Source organism: Anomaloglossus baeobatrachus, chromosome 3 (assembly GCF_048569485.1).
Source record: "Anomaloglossus baeobatrachus isolate aAnoBae1 chromosome 3, aAnoBae1.hap1, whole genome shotgun sequence".
Taxonomy (NCBI): Eukaryota; Metazoa; Chordata; class Amphibia; order Anura; family Aromobatidae; genus Anomaloglossus; species Anomaloglossus baeobatrachus.
Window position 1 is genome coordinate 590237542 of NC_134355.1, and position 8637 is coordinate 590246178.

General features: G+C 46.4%; 6 non-coding genes across 6 annotated transcripts; all 6 read left to right on the forward strand.

The window, feature by feature from the left end:
* Positions 1–1182: 1182 nt before the first annotated feature.
* TRNAA-AGC (transfer RNA alanine (anticodon AGC)) lies at positions 1183–1255 on the forward strand. Its single transcript has one exon. It is a non-coding gene; the product is annotated as a tRNA-Ala (tRNA).
* Positions 1256–1361: 106 nt separating this feature from the next.
* Positions 1362–1447, forward strand: TRNAY-GUA (transfer RNA tyrosine (anticodon GUA)). The gene is given in 2 exon segments: positions 1362–1398; positions 1412–1447. It is a non-coding gene; the product is annotated as a tRNA-Tyr (tRNA).
* Positions 1448–2634: 1187 nt separating this feature from the next.
* On the forward strand, positions 2635–2707 carry TRNAA-AGC (transfer RNA alanine (anticodon AGC)). Its single transcript has one exon. It is a non-coding gene; the product is annotated as a tRNA-Ala (tRNA).
* Positions 2708–4257: 1550 nt separating this feature from the next.
* TRNAY-GUA (transfer RNA tyrosine (anticodon GUA)) lies at positions 4258–4343 on the forward strand. Its single transcript is given in 2 exon segments — positions 4258–4294; positions 4308–4343. It is a non-coding gene; the product is annotated as a tRNA-Tyr (tRNA).
* A 1193-nt stretch (positions 4344–5536) lies between these two features.
* TRNAA-AGC (transfer RNA alanine (anticodon AGC)) lies at positions 5537–5609 on the forward strand. Its single transcript has one exon. It is a non-coding gene; the product is annotated as a tRNA-Ala (tRNA).
* Positions 5610–6980: 1371 nt separating this feature from the next.
* Positions 6981–7053, forward strand: TRNAA-AGC (transfer RNA alanine (anticodon AGC)). The gene has a single exon. It is a non-coding gene; the product is annotated as a tRNA-Ala (tRNA).
* Positions 7054–8637: the final 1584 nt, after the last annotated feature.

Sequence of the window (8637 nt, forward strand, 5' to 3'; positions counted from 1 at the left end):
ACAAATCAACAGAGAGTTTTTTGTCTTCTCCGTAGATATGTAAAGGCTTTGCTTGGAAGAGGCGTGCATGTATTTGGAAGCCACCCTTCACCTTGTAAAGTCCTCCGATGATCTTCTACTATGGCAACATGGAACTCACACTTAAGAAAAAAAAAAAAAAAGCTATTCTTGCAGAAAAAAAATACCATATAACAATGCAGCTTCTCACCTGACATGATAAGAAAATCCCTATGAAGTGTGGCAAGAAACTAAAGGCACAACTGTCACGCCAGGGGAATTAGCTCAAGTGGTAGAGCGCTCGCTTCGCATGTGAGAGGCTTTGAGGCTGTGAGAGGATTGATGCCCGCATTCTCCAAAGCTGACTTTTTTTCACATGGTAGCAGTGATTGTCTTTTCACCTCATGCTCAAAACTCCAACAGCTAAAACTAGGAGGCTTTCAACCAAGGCCAAGACAAGCCTTTAATAGCTCAGCTGGTAGAGCCGAAGACTGTAGAAGTAAATTAGCGAATCCTTGGGTTGCTGTTTCAATTCCAGCTTGAAGGATGTTTGCAAATATTATCGGAGGGCTCATCCTGCTAGTAAACACAGCCCAGCTATGCTCCATCTGTCCACCTACAAATAGCTCTTCTAGAAGTGTCTCCTCCGTTGTACCTGAGGAGTTCAAAACATAAGCACAAAGCAACAGAGAGTTTTTTGTTGGGAGAGCAGCTCCGCCGAAAGCTAACGTGGAACCTTTTACACCCCTAGTATGCTACTCGAGCCAAAGAGACCATCGCCCCTGGATAAACACAGCCCAGCTAAGCTGCTTCCGTCCACATACAAAGAGCTCTTTTCCAAAGGTCTTCTCCATTCTAACTCGGGAGTTCAACACAAACGCGTTTCTGATCAAAAATATAAACCAAAGGCCCAAATCCCTGCTCATCGCATGCTGATGGACAAAGAAGAATACCCCACGTCACAGCATTTCCTATAGCCCGGGTGTATTCATAAGCCACCCGTCACCCTATAAACTCCTCCGATTATCTTCTACTATGGCAAAATGGTATCCGCACTTAAAAAAAATAAAAAGGGATCTACTTTTCAGAAATCAGTTGCCATGTAACAATGCAACTTCACACCTGACTTTATGTGAAAGCCACCACAGGGTGTGGGAAGAAAGTAAAGGCAAGTCTACCATGCCGGGGGGATTAGCTCAAGTGGTAGAGCGCTCGCTTAGCATGCGAGAGGTAGCGGGATCGATGCCCGCATTCTCCAAAGCTGACTTTGTTTTTTTCACACTGTAGTAGAGAGTTTCTTTTTACCTCATGCTCAAGGCTCCAACAGCTAAAACTAGGAGGCTTTCATCCTTAAGCAAAACATGCCTTCGATAGCTCAGCTGGTAGAGCGGAGGACTGTAGCAGTAAATTAGCAATCCTTAGGTCGCTGGTTCAATTCCGGCTCGAAGGAATTTTTGGTGTATTCTATCGGATGGTTCATCCTCCTGGTCAACACAGCCCAGCTATGCTCCTTCTGTCCATCTACAACAGGTCTTTTAGAAAGGTTTCCTCCGTTGTACCCGAGGAGGTCAAAACAAAGGCAGAGAGCAACAGAGATTTACTTGTTGGGAGAGCAGCTCAGCTGAAAACCAACATGGAATCTTTTCCACCCATAACATGCGATGCCAGCAAAAGAGACCATGGTTCCTGGGAAAACACGGCTAAGCTTCTTCCCTCTATCGACAAAGAGCACTTTAAGAAAGGTCTCTTCTGTTGTATCTAGGGAGTTCAAAAGATAGGTAGCGAGCAACAGGGCTTTTTATTGGAAGAGCAGATGAAAGCCAACGAGGAATCTTCTTCCCCTGTAGCATGCTACTCAAGCAAAAGTGGCCCACGTCCCTGGGTGGGCTTGAACCACCAACATTTCGATTAACAGCCAAACGCGCTAACCGATTGCGCCACAGAGACTCGGATGACTGGCCTTCCCACAGGAACTCCCAGCCAGGCCAGGCGCAGGTTCCTCAGGGGAACCTTTGAACATGATATGACAAAAAGAAATCAGCAAAAACAAAGAGACAATTGCCGGTGCTCAGTAGAGCTCAAGTTGCCGACAATAAGATCCTGCTGTCGGAATCCATCCCATAGACACCCTTCTAGTCACTTTTCAAAAGTCAGTCGATAAGTAAAATTCTCCTCAAGGTAGTAGCATCCAGCAGCAGAGTGGCGCAGCGGAAGCGTGCTGGGCCCATTACTCAGAGGTCGATGGATCGAAACCATCCTCTGCTAAGAGATCATTTTTATAGAAGTCGCCAAATCTCTTCTGTCAACACAAACGCATTTCTGATCAAAAATATAAACCAAAGGCCCAAATCCCTGCTCATCGCATGCTGATGGACAAAGAAGAATTCCCCACGTCACAGCATTTCCTATAGCCCGGGTGTATTCATAAGCCACCCGTCACCCTATAAACTCCTCCGATGATCTTCTACTATGGCAAATTGGTATCCGCACTTAAAAAAAAAAAAAAAAAAAAAAAAAAAAAAAAGGGATCTACTTTTCAGAAATCAGTTGCCATGTAACAATGCAACTTCACACCTGACTTTATGTGAAAGCCACCACAGGGTGTGGGAAGAAAGTAAAGGCAAGTCTACCATGCTGGGGGTATTAGCTCAAGTGGTAGAGCGCTCGCTTAGCATGCGAGAGGTAGCGGGATCGATGCCCGCATTCTCCAAAGCTGATTTTGTTTTTTTTCACATGGTAGTAGAGAGTTTCTTTTTACCTCATGCTCAAGGCTCCAACAGCTAAAACTAGGAGGCTTTCATCCATGAGCAAAACAATCCTTCGATAGCTCAGCTGGTAGAGCGGAGGACTGTAGCAGTAAATTAGCAATCCTTAGGTCGCTGGTTCAATTCTGGCTTGAAGGAATTTTTGGTGTATTCTATCGGATGGTTCATCCTCCTGGTCAACACAGCCCACCTATGCTCCTTCTGTCCATCTACAACAGGTCTTTTAGAAAGGTTTCCTCCGTTGTACCCGAGGAGGTCAAAACAAAGGCAGAGAGCAACAGAGATTTACTTGTTGGGAGAGCAGCTCAGCTGAAAACCAACATGGAATCTTTTCCACCCATAACATGCGATGCCAGCAAAAGAGACCATGGTTCCTGGGAAAACACGGCTAAGCTCCTTCCCTCTATCGACAAAGAGCACTTTAAGAAAGGTCTCTTCTGTTGTATCTAGGGAGTTCAAAGGATAGGTAGCGAGCAACAGGGATTTTTATTGGAAGAGCAGATGAAAGCCAACGAGGAATCTTCTTCCCCTTTAGCATGCTACTCAAGCAAAAGTAGCCCACGTCGCTGGGTGGGCTTGAACCACCAACCTTCCGGTTAACAGCCGAACGCGCTAACCGATTGCGCCACAGAGACTCAGATGACTGGCCTTCCCACAGGAACTCCCAGCCAGGCCAGGCGCAGGTTCCTCAGGGGAACCTTTGAACATGATATGACAAAAAGAAATCAGCAAAAACAAAGAGACAATTGCCGGTGCTCAGTAGAGCTCAAGTTGCCGACAATAAGATCCTGCTGTCGGATTCCATCCCATAGACACCCTCCCTTCTAGTCACTTTTCAAAAGTCAGTCGATAAGTAAAATTCTCCTCAAGGTAGTAGCATCCAGCAGCAGAGTGGCGCAGCGGAAGCGTGCTGGGCCCATAACCCAGAGATCGATGGATCGAAACCATCCTCTGCTAAGAGATCATTTTTATAGAAGTCGCCAAATCTCTTCTGTCAACACAAACGCGTTTCTGATCAAAAATATAAACCAAAGGCCCAAATCCCTGCTCATCGCATGCTGATGGACAAAGAAGAATTCCCCACGTCACAGCATTTCCTATAGCCCGGGTGTATTCATAAGCCACCCGTCACCCTATAAACTCCTCCGATGATCTTCTACTATGGCAAAATGGTATCCGCACTTAAAAAAAAAAAAAAAAAAAGGGATCTACTTTTCAGAAATCAGTTGCCATGTAACAATGCAACTTCACACCTGACTTTATGTGAAAGCCACCACAGGGTGTGGGAAGAAAGTAAAGGCAAGTCTACCATGCCGAGGGGATTAGCTCAAGTGGTAGAGCGCTCGCTTAGCATGCAAGAAATAGCGGGATCGATGCCCGCATTCTCCAAAGCTGATTTTGTTTTTTTCACATGGTAGTAGAGAGATTCTTTTTACCTCATGCTCAAGGCTCCAACAGCTAAAACTAGGAGGCTTTCATCCATGAGCATAACATGCCTTCGATAGCTCAGCTGGTAGAGCGGAGGACTGTAGCAGTAAATTAGCAATCCTTAGGTCGCTGGTTCAATTCCGGCTTGAAGGAATTTTTGGTGTATTCTATCGGATGGTTCATCCTCCTGGTCAACACAGCCCAGCTATGCTCCTTCTGTCCATCTACAACAGGTCTTTTAGAAAGGTTTCCTCCGTTGCACCCGAGGAGGTCAAAACAAAGGCAGAGAGCAACAGAGATTTACTTGTTGGGAGAGCAGCTCAGCTGAAAACCAACATGGAATCTTTTCCACCCATAACATGCGATGCCAGCAAAAGAGACCATGGTTCCTGGGAAAACACGGCTAAGCTCCTTCCCTCTATCGACAAAGAGCACTTTAAGAAAGGTCTCTTCTGTTATATCTAGGGAGTTCAAAAGATAGGTAGCGAGCAACAGGGCTTTTTATTGGAAGAGCAGATGAAAGCCAACGAGGAATCTTCTTCCCCTGTAGCATGCTACTCAAGCAAAAATGGCCCACGTCCCTTGGTGGGCTTGAACCACCAACCTTTCGGTTAACAGCCAAACGCGCTAACCGATTGCGCCACAGAGACTCAGATGTCTGGCCTTCCCACAGGAACTCCCAGCCAGGCCAGGCGCAGGTTCCTCAGGGGAACCTTTGAACATGATATGACAAAAAGAAATCAGCAAAAACAAAGAGACAATTGCCGGTGCTCAGTAGAGCTCAAGTTGCCGACAATAAGATCCTGCTGTCGGATTCCATCCCATAGACACCCTCCCTTCTAGTCACTTTTCAAAAGTCAGTCGATAAGTAAAATTCTCCTCAAGGTAGTAGCATCCAGCAGCAGAGTGGCGCAGCGGAAGCGTGCTGGGCCCATAACCCAGAGGTCGATGGATCGAAACCATCCTCTGCTATGAGATCATTTTAATAGAAGTCGCCAAATCTCTTCTGTCAACACAAACGCGTTTCTGATCAAAAATATAAACCAAAGGCCCAAATCCCTGCTCATCGCATGCTGATGGACAAAGAAGAATTCCCCACGTCACAGCATTTCCTATAGCCCGGGTGTATTCATAAGCCACCCGTCACCCTATAAACCTATAAACTCCTCCGATGATCTTCTACTATGGCAAAATGGTATCCGCACTTTAAAAAAAAAAAAAAAAAAAAAAAAAGAGCTCTACTTTTCAGAAATCAGTTGCCATGTAACAATGCAACTTCACACCTGACTTTATGTGAAAGCCACCACAGAGTGTGGGAAGAAAGTAAAGGCAAGTCTACCATGCTGGGGGGATTAGCTCAAGTGGTAGAGCGCTCGCTTAGCATGCGAGAGGTAGCGGGATCGATGCCCGCATTCTCCGAAGCTGATTTTGTTTTTTTCACATGGTAGTAGAGAGTTTCTTTTTACCTCATGCTCAAGGCTCCAACAGCTAAAATTAGGAGGCTTTCATCCATCAGCAAAACAAGCCTTCGATAGCTCAGCTGGTAGAGCAGAGGACTGTAGCAGTAAATTAGCAATCCTTAGGTTGCTGGTTCAATTCCGGCTCGATGGAATTTTTGGTGTATTCTATCGGATGGTTCATCCTCCTGGTCAACACAGCCCAGCTATGCTCCTTCTGTCCATCTACAGCAGGTCTTTTAGAAAGGTTATCTCCATTGTACCCGAGGAGGTCAAAACAAAGGCAGAGAGCAACAGAGATTTACTTGTTGGGAGAGCAGCTCAGCTGAAAACCAACATGGAATCTTTTCCACCCATAACATGCGATGCCAGCAAAAGAGACCATGGTTCCTGGGAAAACACGGCTAATCTCCTTCCCTCTATCGACAAAGAGCACTTTAAGAAAGGTCTCTTCTGTTATATCTAGGGAGTTCAAAAGATAGGTAGCGAGCAACAGGGCTTTTTATTGGAAGAGCAGATGAAAGCCAACGAGGAATCTTCTTCCCCTGTAGCATGCTACTCAAGCAAAAGTGGCCCACGTCCCTTGGTGGGCTTGAACCACCAACCTTTCGGTTAACAGCCGAACGCGCTAACCGATTGCGCCACAGAGACTCAGATGTCTGGCCTTCCCACAGGAACTCCCAGCCAGGCCAGGCGCAGGTTCCTCAGGGGAACCTTTGAACATGATATGACAAAAAGAAATCAGCAAAAACAAAGAGACAATTGCCGGTGCTCAGTAGAGCTCAAGTTGCCGACAATAAGATCCTGCTGTCGGATTCCATCCCATAGACACCCTCCCTTCTAGTCACTTTTTAAAAGTCAGTCGATAAGTAAAATTCTCCTCAAGGTAGTAGCATCCAGCAGCAGAGTGGTGCAGCGGAAGCGTGCTGGGCCCATAACCCAGAGGTCGATGGATTGAAACCATCCTCTGCCAAGAGATCATTTTTATAGAAGTCGCCAAATCTCTTCTGTCAACACAAACGCGTTTCTGATCAAAAATATAAACCAAAGGCCCAAATCCCTGCTCATCGCTTGCTGATGGACAAAGAAGAATTCCCCACGTCACAGCGTTTCCTATAGCCCGGGTGTATTCATAAGCCACCCGTCACAATATAAACTCCTCCGATGATCTTCTACTATGGCAAAATGGTATCCGCACTTAAAAAAAAAAAAAAAAAAAAGGGATCTACTTTTCAGAAATCAGTTGTCATGTAACAATGCAACTTCACACCTGACTTTATGTGAAAGCCACCACAGGGTGTGGGAAGAAAGTAAAGGCAAGTCTACCATGCCGGGGGGATTAGCTCAAGTGGTAGAGCGCTCGCTTAGCATGCGAGAGGTAGCGGGATCGATGCCCGCATTCTCCAAAGCTGATTTTGTTTTTTTCACATGGTAGTAGAGAGATTCTTTTTACCTCATGCTCAAGGCTCCAACAGCTAAAACTAGGAGGCTTTCATCCGTGAGCATAACATGCCTTCGATAGCTCAGCTGGTAGAGCGGAGGACTGTAGCAGTAAATTAGCAATCCTTAGGTCGCTGGTTCAATTCTGGCTCGAAGGAATTTTTGGTGTATTCTATCGGATGGTTCATCCTCCTGGTCAACACAGCCCAGCTATGCTCCTTCTGTTCATCTACAACAGGTCTTTTAGAAAGGTTTCCTCCGTTGTACCCGAGGAGGTCAAAACAAAGGCAGAGAGCAACAGAGATTTACTTGTTGGGAGAGCAGCTCAGCTGAAAACCAACATGGAATCTTTTCCACCCATAACTAGAGATGAGCGAACCGGTCCCGGTTCGGCTCGAGGTCGGTTCGCCGAAGTGAGCTCCCGTTCGAGTTCGGTGTCATGATGTATGTAGTTTTCTCCATCCCATATTTTTGTATAAGATGCCATGTGATGTATTTTACCTTCTCACTGTATTTGCTGTAATACTATGTCTTGGGATGTAAGTGACTATACCTTTTCCCAGCCTGTATCATCTTGCACTCAGGCTTCAGCAGTAGCTATTGTCATTGATTTGGTGGGGGTTGCATATATATATTGTTCTTCTCAGCATGGGACTTCTCCAACAACAACTTGGTAAACAGAACAGAGCCAGCAGTCTAAAGTCCATTCATGCATCAAATGGCCAGGGGGAGGTGTGCCCAACTTAGGGGCTGATCCCAGGAGAGAAGAACATGTTAGTTCAGTTAGTTGGAGCTCGGCTGGAGAAGGACCAGGATCCATAGCTGAGGCTGGATCCTGGGGTCTGTGTGTGTGGACTGTTACAGACTGGAGATCCGCGGCCACGTGGGATTGTGTCGAACTCTTTGGACTACTGTAAGGACGATTACTTTGTTATCCGGTCCGAGGATTGTCGGGAAGGGCCCCCAAATCTGTTTTACGTGGACTTATCGTGTTCTGTTCCAGTGTTCTTGTGAATAAACCTGTTGGATCGTTCCTCGGCCTGTTGTCTCTCCTTGCTCTGCTGTACACCCCGTCACAAACTGGTTGGCAGCGCTGGGATCAGAGCAGAAGGAATGGAGGACAATGGCTCAACATCAGGAACCAGCACTGCAGAGTACAAGACCTGGACTTTGGGGAGCCTGCAATCAAAGGCCCGTGAAGTAGGAGTTCGTTTCAAAGGACTCTCCAAGGAGCAGCTGATTGAGGCGCTAGAAGGAGTCTGCTCGCAAAATGACGTGGAGGAAGGATCCTCACAGCAAAGGGAGGAAAGACGGGAGCTGGAGGTAAATACCCAAAAAAGTCAATGGATTGTGTGGTATGAAGAGGAGATGGCACTGCTTGGAGATGAGGTCACCATTGAATATAAGATGGATGCTATTCGCAGAGCTCAAGAGAGGGCATTGCTGGAGAGGAGATTTGCTGTGGAAGCAGCTAGAGGCTCCAGACAAACTTTAACCACAGCACCAACTATGAGGGAATTCTCCAGAGTGTCCCGCAAGGACTTTAAGCC